This window comes from Acartia tonsa, chromosome 5 (assembly GCF_053477335.1).
Source record: "Acartia tonsa isolate MP-2025a chromosome 5, ASM5347733v1, whole genome shotgun sequence".
In the NCBI taxonomy this organism is placed as follows: Eukaryota; Metazoa; Arthropoda; class Copepoda; order Calanoida; family Acartiidae; genus Acartia; species Acartia tonsa.
Window position 1 is genome coordinate 1332648 of NC_137264.1, and position 14415 is coordinate 1347062.

A 14415-nucleotide genomic window follows, 5' to 3' on the forward strand; every position below is an offset into this window, starting at 1 on the left:
TGCTTCGCCTTTATGGATGTTGTCATCCTTGTTTCTGAATAAATTAGCATAATTCATGGCGTATTCCCTAAAAGTTTAAGTTAGCATCGAGAACCCCTCTCTTCCCTACTTAATTTAAAACAAATTGAAAATAAGGATGGTAAAATGTATTACTTGAGGATAGGTTAGGTTATATTTGGTTCTGGGTAGCCCCGTAGTGTTGGAGCACTGCAAGGGTTCAGCTTAGGAAAAAATTATCTACCCTTTACATTTAATATTTTTAAATGAGGTGTAGGGTTCAGTGTATAAGAGGCTCTTTAAAGGAAAAAAACCTAATTCGCTCTCAATATGAGTATATCATATATGTGTAAAAACGTAATATTCAATTAATGCGTAAAATTCTTAGAACCTAGTAAAGTCCTAAACATTTTTTTTGTCCCCTCTATAGTAACCCTTTTTAAATTCTATACAGTTTGTTAAAAAAATGTTTAATGAAAACGGCAAAACATTTTTAAAAGCGAGCTTTTCTATAATTAGGGTCGGTCCGTCCGTACGTCCGTCCGTCCGTCCGTCCGTCCGTCACTCCGTACGTCCGTCCGTCCGTCCGTAACGGATAGCTTTTTTCGTTAATTTAGGCATGTTAGAATTGTCCTATCGATTTCAAATTTTGAATGGTGATTCCTTTCGGTACAATTTAGAAAGTGTAGCAACTCTATAATCAGCACCAAAATGTCCGTACGTCCATTTTAAACATGTTGATTTTTTTACTTTTTTAACATAAAATTTTTATGTGAACTAATCATCGGATTTTTGGTATATTGATTCCTGGGACAACAAAGTATAATGTAATAAACGAAGCAACTCTATAATCAAGTCCTAAAAATGTAAGTATGTCCATAAACATTATCCTGTATCAAGCAGTTTTTTAACAAATTTACTTACAATTTTGCATTGACTCTTATACATTTATATTAGGATTATTCAGTTCTTACACTATACAAGTGTTAATGTCCGTTTGTCCTACAGTTTCAGTGCTTTGCTTTTATGGATGTTGTCATCCTTGTTAAATGAGGTGTTGGGTTCAGTGTATAAAAGGCTCTTTAAAGGAAAAAAAACTAATTCGCTCTCAATATGAGTATATCATATATGTGTAAAACGTAATATTCAATTGATGCGTAAAATTCTTAGAACCTAGTAAAGTCCTAAACATTTTTTTTATCCCCTCTATAGTAACCCTTTTTAAATTCTATACAGTTTGTTAAAAAAATGTTTAATGAAAACGGCAAAACATTTTTAAAATTTACTTTAAGAATTGACTACTCTAAATAATGAAGGTCTGTTCGTCCGTCTCAGTATGTTTATTAAAACAAGGATGACAACATCCATAAAGGCGAAGCACTGAAACGGTAGGACAAACGGACATTAACACTTGTATAATGTCAGAACTTAATAATTATAATGTAAATGTATAAGAGTCAAAGAAAAATTGTAAGTAAATTTGTTGAAAAACTGCTTGCTTTAGGATAATGTTTATGGACATACTTACATTTTTAGGACTTGGTTATAGAGTTGCTTCGCTTATAATATTGTACTTTGTTGTCCCAGGCATCAGTATACCAAAAATCAGATCAATCGGATTATTAGATCACATAAAAATTTGTTGTTAAAAAAGTAATAAAATCAACATGTTTAAAATGGAAGTACGGACATTTTGGTGATGATTATAGAGTTGCTACGCTTTCTAAATCGTACCTAACTACTAAAGGAATCACCATGCAAAATTTGAAATCGATAGGACAATTCTAACATGCCTAAATTAACGAAAAGAGCTATCCGTTACGGACGGACGGACGTACGGACGGACGGACCGACCCTAATTATAGGAAAGCTTCGCTTTTAATAACTTTCAAATGTAACTTTATTGTTTTATTAGTAGCGAAGCTACTTTATAATTTAGTCCTTCTGTCCGCCTGTACGTAAGACACGAAGTGATATTGCAGTATATATAATTTGCTTCTGACAATATTTTAGACGATTCCTCTTATTTATTAGAATTCTACTTATATTGTTACTTTGTTTTTCTGTTTGTTTTCCAAGCATCTTTTATTTGTGCTTCACTTCTTATGGATGTTGTCATCCTTGTTTTGAAATATTATAAATCTAAAAGTCTATCCAATGTTTTTGTTGACTATTGGAAAAGATATCTAGAATAATTCCTCCTCATATTCGTCAGGAGATTGTTTTTGGCTATTTTCTAAACTAACCCCCAGAAACGAGAAATTCTAGTGGGTATTGACGAAGTTTTTAAAAGCGAAGCTTTTCTATAATTAGGGTCGGTCCTTACGTCCGTCCGTACGTCCGTCCGTCCGAAACGGATAGCTTTTTTCGTTAATTTAGGCATTGTTAGAATTTCAAATTTTGCATGGTGATTCCTGGGACAACAAAGTATAATGTAATAAGCGAAGCAACTCTATAATCAAGTCCTAAAAATGTAAGTATGTCCATAAAAATTATCCTGTATCAAGCAGTTTTTCAACAATTTTACTTACAATTTTGCTTCGACATTTATACATTTATATTCTGATTATTCAGTTCTGACACTATACAAGTGTTCATGTCCGTTTGTCATACCGTTTCAGTGCTTCGCTTTTATGGATGTTGTCATCCTTGTTAGGTAATAAGTTAGCATTGTCTTTTAGCAAATTTTTATTTAGAAGTGGTAGCGGGACAAAGTGTCTCAAAAAACATCCGTGTGTCGTCATAAAAATGAGGCAGATGAGAGGAGAAGTGGAAAAGAAAACCCCTAAAAAAGAGATGGACAATCACTCATTTTTATGACGTCACATGGCTGATTTTTGAGACTCTTTGTCCGGCTACGAGAATTGTTATATTTGTTGTTTGAGAAATTTCCTAATATAAAAATGTGATGGATTTGTCTGAACACCTACACATTTTAGATCTGGTGACTAATATAACCTGGAATTTTTTATAAAAAGGAAATACTTGTGGATACTTTTACCAGAAGTTTTCAAGCTTTCGACCAGAAAGGACGTCTCTTCTGTTCCGATACAAAAAATATCTCAAATAACTTTAAGGTAACTTTGTTTTAACAAAGATGACAACATCCATAAAAGCGAAGCACTGAAACGGAAGGACAAACGGACACTAACACTTAAATAGTGTCAGAACTGAATAATCAGAATATAAATGTATAAATGTCGAAGCAAAATTGTAAGTAAAATTGTTGAAAAACTGCTTGATACAGAATAATGTTTATGGACATACTTACATTTTTAGGACTTGATTATAGAGTTGCTTCGCTTATAATATTGTACTTTGTTGTCCCAGGAATCAGTATACCAAAAAACAGATAAATCGGATTATTAGATCACATAAAAATTTGATGTTAAAAAAGTAAAAAAATCAACATGTTTAAAATGGACGTACGGACATTCTGGTAATGATTATAGAGTTGCTACGCTTTCTAAATCGTACCTAACTACTACAGGAATCACCATGCAAAGTTTGAAATTAATAGAACAATTCTAACATGCCTGAATTAGTGTAAAAAGCTATCCGTTACGGACGGACGGGCCGACCCTAATTATATAAAAGCTTCGCTTTTAATAATTTGTATGCTTATTTTGGCTAGAATAGAAAATACATTCCATCATGGCTTTACAACCGATTGTTTTCTGCTTGATCAGAACCATTTATGTGCCATACTGAAAAATCATCGTATTACAGACAATTTTCCAAGAATAATAAAATATAGATAATAGAATTAATACAAGTTTGTTTTAATATCCGCGAGAAGCTGTCTATAATACGATGCGATAAATAACTATTTTGATAATTCTAAGAAGTAATTATCTGCCAAAGTGATATGATTCATGATTGTCTTCTATATGAAACTTAAGGCAATCTTTTGTCAGATTTTTATTTTCATCTCATTTTTGGCTAAAAATATTAGAAAATAGAATTCATGCATTCAACTTATTTGATGCATGTCTGCCAAAGCAGTAGGATGTACAATATGTGTCTTTCTTTTAACGTATTTTAATAATTCACTTTGTCCGTGTGTCTTTCTCTGCTTTTTTGTGCTTTGCTATCAGTATACATGGATGTTGTCATTCTTCGTTTAGATTTCTATTTTGTCTCTTCTCATTGCATTTCCGCGTATTATGAACGTTTCAGGCCTTGTTTTATTTAAAATAGACATCAGTTTTTATCAACACTAATCTTGTATTAACAAGGATGACAACATCCATAAAAGCGAAGCACTGAAACGGTAGGACAAACGGACATTAACACTTGTATAGTGTCTGAACTGAATAATCAGAATATAAAAGAATCGAAACAGTCGAAGCAAAATTGTAAGTAAATTTGTTCAAAAACTGCTTGATTCGGGATAATGTTTCTGGACATACTTACATTTTTAGGACTTGATTATAGAGTTGCTTCGCTTATACTATCGTTCTTGGTTGTCCCATGAATCAATATACAAAAAAAATCAGATCAAACGGATAACTAAATCACATAAAAATTTGTTGTTAAAAAAGTAGAAAAATCAACATGTTTAAAATGGACGTACGGACATTCTGGTAATGATTATAGAGTTGCTTCGCTTTCTAAATCGTACATAACTACTACAGGAATCACCATGCAAAGTTTGAAATCGATAGGACAATTCTAACATGCCTAAATTAACTAATAAAAGCTAACTATCTCGGACGGACGAAAAGTAAAAAAATCAACATGTTTAAAATGGACGTACGGACAATCTGGTAACGATTATAGAGTTGCTACGCTTTCTAAATCGTACCTAACTACTACAGGAATCACCATGCAAAGTTTGAAATCGATAGGACAATTCTAACATGCCTAAATTAACTAATAAAAGCTAACTATCTCGGACGGACGGACGGACGGACGTACGGACGGACGTACGGACGGACGGACGGACCGACCCTAATTATAGAAAAGCTTCGCTTTTAAAAATATGATCTTATTTTCTAAACTCTGTTTGTGACAGCTTATACCAATAACGAAATTATTTCGGGGAAAAATCACGAAACCTATACGTTTTTTTTTCAGCTATCGTTGGGGGGCAACACATCGTAAAATTGACGACCTCTCCATTCCCCCCCCCCCCCCGAAATATTATTTTAGATTTATTTCGCTTGTTGGCTGTATCTTATACCTGTGTTTGTGATAAACACCTTGTTAGTTTAGATGATCAAGTCATTAATGACAAAAATGTATATTGCACTTATTATATTACTTAATCCTTATACTAAAGTAACAGGATGTCTGTGTGTGTATCTGTGTGTGTGTCTGTACCGAAGGATCTCGCTAACCGCTGAACCGATCGGGTTCTCCTTAACAGGGTAGCTTCTCATAAGTCCCGGGAAGGTTTATAACTATTTTGGGGGAGGGTACTACCACCCTCCCAAAAGAAATGACAAAAAAATAGAAAATTTTCTTAAAATCTGGGAGACTTCAACGTCAAATAAGGTGGTATCGTACATAAAAAATTAACTTTAACAAACAAAAACATTTAAAGTGCCACTAGAGGCCTCTAGGGGCGTAGCCGCTAGTATCCTATTATATAAAGTACTAAACGTTTTTTGTCTGTCCCAAAGGATCTCACTAACCGCCGAACTGATATTGTTCTCCTTTACAGTGAAGCTTCTTATAGGTCCTGGGAAGGTTTTTAACTATTTTTTGGGAGGGTTCTACAACCCCCTCCCCCCCGAAAAATATTTTTTTTAACTCTTTTGAAATTCAAATTTAAAATGGGATAAGGTCAACTTTTCCCCCTCCTACCAGTGCACCTAGAGGCTTCTAGGGGCATAGCCGATAGTAATTTAATAAGTGAGAGAGAGGGTTTACTGTTAATTACACTAGTACTTTTAAAAAGCAAAGCTTTTACATAATTAGTGTCAGTCAGTCGTACTTCCCCGGTAGTTCTTTCCGTTAATTTAACCATGGTAGATAGATTTAAAAGTTTGCATGATCGTTACTAGAAAGTCTGTAGGTTCATTTAAAATATTTTGCAACTATTTTTTATGATAGTATTATGGCGAAGCATCTCTATAGCTAAATATAAAAATAAAAGTATGTATGTCTTTTTACTGTATCCTGAATCTTCGCTATTTTGCATCAAATTTATGTACAATTTTTTTATAGACTTACAAATTAATATTCTGCTTGTTTTTGTTATTGTGATTTTTCGTTTATCGGTCCTTCTTGTATAAAGCTTTACTTTTATGGATGTTGTCATCCTTGTTTCAATCTTAATTTCCTAAATAAACAAAGATGACAAAATCCATAAAATGATATACAAAATATACAAATATACAAAAGTGCTTAAATAGAGGATACAGTTTAAGGACATACTTACATTTCTAGGACATGATTATAGATATGCTTCGTTTACAACATTGTACCTTGTTGTAATAGTAATCAGTTGTATTCAAAAAATCCGTTTATAGAATAATAATATCACATAAATTTGTTTATGTCACAAAATGTTTTAAATAGACGTACGGTCATTCTGGTAAGGATTATAGAGTTGCAACGATTCTTGAATCGTACCTAACTATTGCAGACATCATAATGCGAAATTTGAAATCGATAGGACAATTCTATCATGTCTAAATTAACGATAAGATCTAACCGTTACGAACGTACGGACGGACCAACCCTAAGTATAGAAAAGCCCCGCTATAAAATTGGGCATATAGAAAGAAAAGATTTAGATAAATTAAAACTTCTTGATGCTTTTGTGTTTAGATGTAGAGTTTTAGTACCGCAGCTACTCTATATTAATTCCAAATCGTTGTCTGAAAGTCAGGTAGCAGGGGCGTCAAAGCTTTTTCTTTTGGGGGGGGGGAGGGTAAACATTTTTTAGGGGGGGGGGGGGGGGTAAAATGGCGCGCGAAGCATGGTAAAAATTTTTTTTTTTGGGGGGGGGGTAATTAAAATTTTATTGAATATTTAGTATTAAAAATGCAAAAAAATTTTGTCAGAGATTTTTTATTTTGGGGAGGATATTTACCCCCCAAAGTTGTTTGGGGGGGGGGGGTAAATTTTAAATGGGGGGGGGGGGGGGTAATCCCCACTTTACCCCCCCCCCCTTGGACGTCTATGGCAGGTAGTTTTATATTTTTATATTAATTTTTATATTAATTAACATTGCTTTTGAAATTATAAAAATTGATTCCTGTGATTAGTAAGCTTGTACTCTTTAAGTTTTTTCGTTATATATCTTAATAATTTGTTATTGCACTTTTTTGGATGTTGTCTGTCTTGCTAATGATCTAATGCGTAAAAGGCCTATTGCGCATTATTTGTTTATGGGGGGGGAGGGGATAATCATTAAAATGTTGGGTCATCTCAGAAAACGCCTATCTCAGAAACCGCCTGTCTCAAAAAACGCCCATCTCAGAAAACGCCTATCTCAAAAAACGCCTTTTTCATAAAATGCCCACTACATTTTTGAATAATAAAGCCTAATTTATAAATAGTATTCAATAGAATAATACAATACTTTCATTCATTGATCATTCATGATCTCTTACTTAAAACACAAATAAACAGTTACCAAATCAACCAGTTAATAAACTATGTACAAATATGGATAAAATGGTAACCTAAAGAGTAGCTGCTATATTAAGAGAACAGGGAAAGTTTAAATAAATGGGAGAAAATTATTGTAGGGAGAACTTGAAGGAAAAATTGGAGGGTTTAATTATTGAAGCTTATTCAAAAGTACATCATTTTTGAATCTGATTAAAAAAAGAAGGAATATAGGGATAAGACATTAAAACAACCTTACCTAAATTGTTAAATAGAAAATGTTAAATTGCTTTATAATTTATAATAATAATTATTTAAAGCATATCATACTCAATAACTATTTTGTATATTATTTGTGTATGTTAATAATTATATAACATGAATCTAAAATTTCTTTTAAGCATAATAAAAACTAGAACAAAATTTTGTGTTTCCCCAACTATTTATCCCTTTCTTACACCCTACCCAAATTTCACAACCCTATTTTGAAATTTACCCATCCAAAATTCCTCAACATCTTTGTGAATATCTCTTTACTATTTACAAATTTACTAGGTTTAGTCATATTTAAAACATTTAAACCTGATATTCTGTTGATTCAAGATATTAGGTCAAATAATAAAGAAAATAAATAAGAAGTATGTTTTAATAGAGCTCATAGTTGTTCATCTTATTGTAATAACTGAAAAGTAAACTGGGTTGTTTACAGTAGATATATGAAATAAAGAAACTTAGTATGTTGTTGCTCAAAATGATTAAAACAAATAAAAAGTGCCTAAGGAATGTACAAGAGTAACATTATACTTTAGGGATAGATATTTCAATAAGAAGATTTATAATGTACAAATTGTACAATATTTTACAATATTCACAATACCTTCTTAGACTTACATGTTTCACTACAAGATAATTTTTAAAAATGTAGTAGGCATTTTATAAAAAAGGCGTTTTTTGAGATAGGCGTTTTCTGACATGGGCGTTTTATGAGATAGCCGTTTTCTGAGATGGACGTTTTTTGAGAAAGGCGTTTTCTGAGATGAGCGTTTTTTGAGTATAGCCAAAATATTTAGGGAGAAGATTTAGGATAATATTGCAAATCTTGTTTTTTTTGACCCAAGACAACAAATGAAATAAAGAAATTGGTAATATGCTAAAATAAATATTTTAATGTGATATAGAAGATGTTAATACGAATGTTCCTTTTGATGAGAAGCCCCTAGATTGGTTTGATATCGTAAACGGTTGTATCGTTCTATACATATTTTTCAGGTAAGCTTACCCCCGCCCCCCCTGTACGTGAAAGAAATCAGCATATGATGTCATAAAAAATGAGGGATTATCCATCTCTTGTTGTTTAGTGGTTTTCTTTCCCTCATCCCTCATATTCATGACGTCAGAATTTTTTTGAGTGACTTTCTTTAAGTACCTCCTCCCCCCCCCCCAAACTCTATGGATGAAGAAAATACTAAATAAAATTGTAGAAAATTGTTTTTGGATGCACATAATTTTATTCTCTGAAAAATTGCAGATATTCCTAAATTTCTGATTCTAAGATATATTTTGCCCTAAGTAATATATAAATCCTACAGAAACTGTACGAATATAGTGGATATAGAATAGGTGGATACATTAACATGGGAAAATTTGCCGTCAATTTAGGTTTTTAACATGAACCTCATTTATTTATCATTTCGTTCATCCAGGAGGGGATGGGATTGGATGAAGGGGGGGGGTCGAATATATTGTTAATTTAGCCAGCTGTGAGTATTACTTTTTTAGAGTATATAAAAAACGTTACTGTTAAAAACAAAAACATTTTTAACATATAAAAAGTACTGATTATGAAAGATGTTAGAATGAAGAAGCCTATTCAAGTATTAGTTAATGTCCAGTCCAAGGGTTGGGGTAAAGGGGTGTTTAGCCCCCTTCATACTTCATAAAAACCATCATTCAAACCCCCTCAAAATTTTTAGAAATATATTAGATGGTTGCTAACAAACTAGTGCCAAACTAAATCACGCGGTGGGGGCGTGATATAAATGTGTAGTATACTCCTTTTGTTAAACTTAATTTAGGGTTTCCTATATAATTGCAACGTAGTTATAAGACTTTGGGTAGCAATAAAATGAGACGTTGGGTACACCTCTAAATGAAACGATTTTTGATTAGTCAACGGATCTAAATTTGTCTCGGACAGGATATAATTAAAAGCCTAAATCGGACAAGGAATAGCCGAAAACGATATTTTTATACTTAAAATTTAAAATATAGAGCTAAATGAGTGACTGCGTCTTTCTCTTTTTATCGACAGACGCACTTGGATATATTATTTTCATAATGAATGATATGTATTTCTGATTTTAACGTCAGCTCATGTTTAAATTTGGTGAGCTATATTATTAAGTAGCGTTGTTAAACTGTTTTTAACCTATTTTTTTATCATATATCAAAAATATACTATGACACCAGTAGAATCAGACTGCAGAGCCCAAATTTGAATTAAGTCCCCAATAAACTTTTTTTGGGGGATTTAAAAATCAATTTTATATGTTGCTGTGATCATTTTGATGGAAGCAAAAGCATTTTTTAGTTTGGGGTTAAATTGTTTCTTACAGAACAATTTGATGTGATTCAGATTATATCAATACAATAATAAAAACTCTACTCTGTTCGATGCAAATAATTTTTTTCTAAAACAATAATTTATATAGAAGAAATTTAACATTAAAATAAAACATATTATTCTGAAGTCTGAACCAATTAAAAGTCTTGTTTCATTTCAGTTTTTTACAATTCAAAAAAGAGTGTTTTCACAAAGTGACTTATTTCCAATGTAGTTAAATAATTTTTATTTAATTAAAATGAAAAGAATGAAAACTATACACATAAAAGATACATGCTTTTTAAAAATATTTTAAAAAATAAGTTCGAATAATCTTATATTTTATCATATTTGTATATGTGACAAAAAAAATTTGTTGTATTGCGTAAACGTTTGTTGTCATCTTTCACTATTTAACCCTTTACAGCCAATTTTTTTGTGTTTTAAATAAGTGATGGAAAACAAGCACGATAAAGTTAATTCATTGATATATTGTAAAGAATTAAGTTTTTAATGAATTAATTTAGATGAAATCAAAAGGCCTAATTTTACTCTATACCAGAATACTATATATATGAAGCAAAACACTCTAAAAGCTACGAATTTTACCCAAATAAAAAAAGACCTTTTGCTCTGATCAAAAAAGACCACAGCAACAGTAAAATTAATTTTTAAATCCCATCAAAAAAGTTTATTGGGGACTTAATTCAAATTTAGGCTCTGCAGTTAAATTCTACTGGTGTCATAGTATATTTTTGATATATGTTTTAAAATAGGTTAAAAACAGTTTAAGATTGGATGGAAGAATTTTGTAATGAAAGCAAAAGTGGGGAAGGAGGATAAGGGATGGGGTAAACAAGTTATCAAAAAACCAAAATTTCTTGCCAGTGGAACAAATTCCACCATATTAGATTACCAACCTAAAACTCCTCATTTTACCTCTTTCAATATAAAAAGCTTGTATGTCCCTGGTCTCCGCAAACAATAACATTTTATTATTAAATTCTATATATACTAGCGGCTACGCCCCTAGAGGCCTCTAGGGGCACTTGAGGAGGAGAGAGTCAAATTTAATAACCCAATTTCTTATTTTAAATTTTTAAAGAAAAAGTAAAAAAAAATTATGGGGGGGGGGGCGAGAAAAAATTTTTTTTGGGGGGGGGTGCCTGCCCCCCCCCTAATTATTAACTTTAGTTAAAAAAATTAAAAAAAAAAATTTTTTTTTTGGGGGGGGATTTTTCATTTTTTGGGGGGGTTGGGGGTGTCCCACCCCCGAAAAAAATAGTTATAAACCTTCCCGGGACCTATGAGAAGCTACCCTGTTAAGGAGAACCCGATCGGTTCAGCGGTTAGCGAGATCCTTCGGTACAGACACACAGACACACAGATACACAGATACACAGATACACAGATACACAGACACATAGACATCCTGTTACTTTAGTATAAGGATATATTTGTATCTGTTGGATTATCGGCTTCGTTCCAATGTATTTTCTAAACTTTGTTAGTTTTATTATTGTATCTTTTTGACCCAACCCAAGGCCACACGTGTTTACCAAAAATGTTTTATAAATAAACATGGTCAGTTTGAAACACACCTTCTATCTTGGTATACTGTTTAGTATTGGCGTAAAACGTTTCTAGGTACTTTCATTCTTAACATGTCTCCACAATTTCACGAGTTAGAAGTAGCAAAGCTACTCTATAATTTGAAATGTCCGTCCGTATGTCCGTAAGACATATTTTTGGGAGAATTTTCTTAGATTCTATTCAGGATATTAGTCAGCTGAAACTTCTTTTCAATTCATTATTGAGCATAGAAAACTATAAAACATCCATAGCGGTCGACGTTGCTTTTTAGCAGGTTTTTGGTTATTTTTGTATCTTTTGTGTTTTGGTGTCGGATTTTATTAGAATTAATATATAATCACACAATTATTATAAAGTTCAATAAAATTCAGCTTTTTTGGTTATATTCTGATAATCCCAGCTTATACCATTAATGAAATTAATTCGGGGGAAAAAATCACGAAACCTATACATGTTTTGCAGCTGTCGTTTGGGGGCCTCCCCCCAAATATTATTTTAGATTTATTTCGATTGTTGGTTATACCTTATTCCTGTAATAATCCAATCTAACGAGACAAGATTTAAAGCGAAGCTTTTCTATGATTAGGGTAATTCTGTCCGTCCGTCTGTCCATAACTGATAGCTGTTAATTTTGGCATGTTATAATTTTCCAAGGAAAGTTTAGAACTATTGTTGGAGAGGTTACCTTCACCTTCCCTAGAAACCCCTTTCCCCCCCCCCCCTCAACTCCATCAAAAGATATTTTTTTAACTTAAGGCAAGGGTCGACTTTCACCCTCTCTAGAGGAGATAAAATGATAGGAAAGAATAGAAAAATAACCTCTAATTTAAAAAACTGACATATTCTTGGAGGGGGGGGGGGGGGTGAGGTAATGGTGCATTATTTGCCAAATGTACCACTTTTCTGCACTACCTCTCCGATTTTGTTAATACTCTATATTTTGGTCCGTTGGGTCATTCAAGGATGCTGGATGGCCAAAAAAAAGTTTCAGAGTCCCTGGATGTCTAGATATCTAGCTATCTATGAAGGTAGGTAACAAAAATTTAAAAAACACCCATTTTTTCACAATTTTCAAAATTAATTTTTTCATCAATCTTACATCCAATCTATACATTTTATACACCAAAATGATCGTTTATTCATGTAAAAAGCGCACATAATGCTATATTGTCCAAAACTCTAATTTTACAGGGTGTCCAACAAAAAGTGTATTTTGGATATCTAGTGTAATACCCAAAATACCTGTCCGAAAAAAATCATTTTTTTTGGCTTAAATCCTGTGTTTTATCTGTGTGCATATGTGGTATATAACGGTTCGGACCACCCGGGACTATAAGGTTGTCAAATTTCACTTTGGGACACCCTGTAAATGTGATTTTTGCCTCTGTAGAGCTAAAACTTGGTCCAAATTGGCTATTTTTTTCAAATTACTCTAATATGTGTTTTAGTATGTTTGGCCATAGTGTTTTCTGACCAGATCAATATTTTCATATTTTTTGGACACCCTGTATTTTCAAAAAAAGAGAAAATTTTTTTTTTTTTTTTTTAATTTTTTTTCTATTTTTAAGTTACTTAAAACTGTCATATAGATACAGATTTTGACTAATAACAATAATATTTGCCTATTTTACAATTTTTTACACTTTTGGGACACCCTGTGCATGTTTTTGAAAAATGATGGTTTTTGCCCATTTTTGGGGGGAAGGAGTCGTTTTAGGGCCATAGACTATTTCTTCATTTTTGTAGAACTTGTCAAGACACATCATTTGTTATTTATGCAAAAACCGCAAAAACCGAACCGTTTTGCCGTTATTCACCGCCAAAGGCGGAATTTTTTTACGTTTTTGCCGTTCCGGAGGTTGTAATGGACATTTGTGATAAGAAAACGTTGATTTATCAAGATCCCTCTTAAATACTTTTATTTAGGTAATTTAATTTACTAAATTTCATATTAAGTAAAATTTTTTGTGCAGCTAACCGTTTTTTGTTGAGATGGATTTCAATTGTTAAAACAAGAAAATGAAGTGAATATAACATAAATAATTGCTATAACATAAGTTATAAAAGAAACATAAATCATGTGCATTTGAAATTCCTTTTGACAAAAATTGGTTGGATATACAAAAAAAATTACTTCACATGAAATTTAGTAAATTAAAATGCCTAAATAAAAGTATTTCACAGTTACCTTGATAAATCAACGTCTTCTTACCACAAATGCCCATTAGAACCTCGGGAACGGCAAAAAACGTAAAAAATTCTGCCTTTGGCGGTAAATAACCGCAAAACGGTTCGGTTTTTGCGGTTTTTGCATAAATAACAAATGATGTGTCTTGAAAAATTCTACAAATATGAAGAAATACTCTATGGCCCTAAAACGACTCCTTCCCCCCAAAAATGGGCAAAAACCATCATTTTTCAAAAACATGCACAGGGTGTCCTAAAAGTGTAAAAAATTGTAAAATAGGCAAATATTATTGTTATTAGTCAAAATCTGTATCTATATGACAGTTTTAAGTAACTTAAAAATAGAAAAAAAATTTAAAAAAAAACAAAATTTTTTTTCCTCTTTTTTTGTAAATACAGGGTGTCCAAAAATTATGAAAATATTGATCTGGTCAGAAAACACTATGGCCAAACATACTAAGACACATACT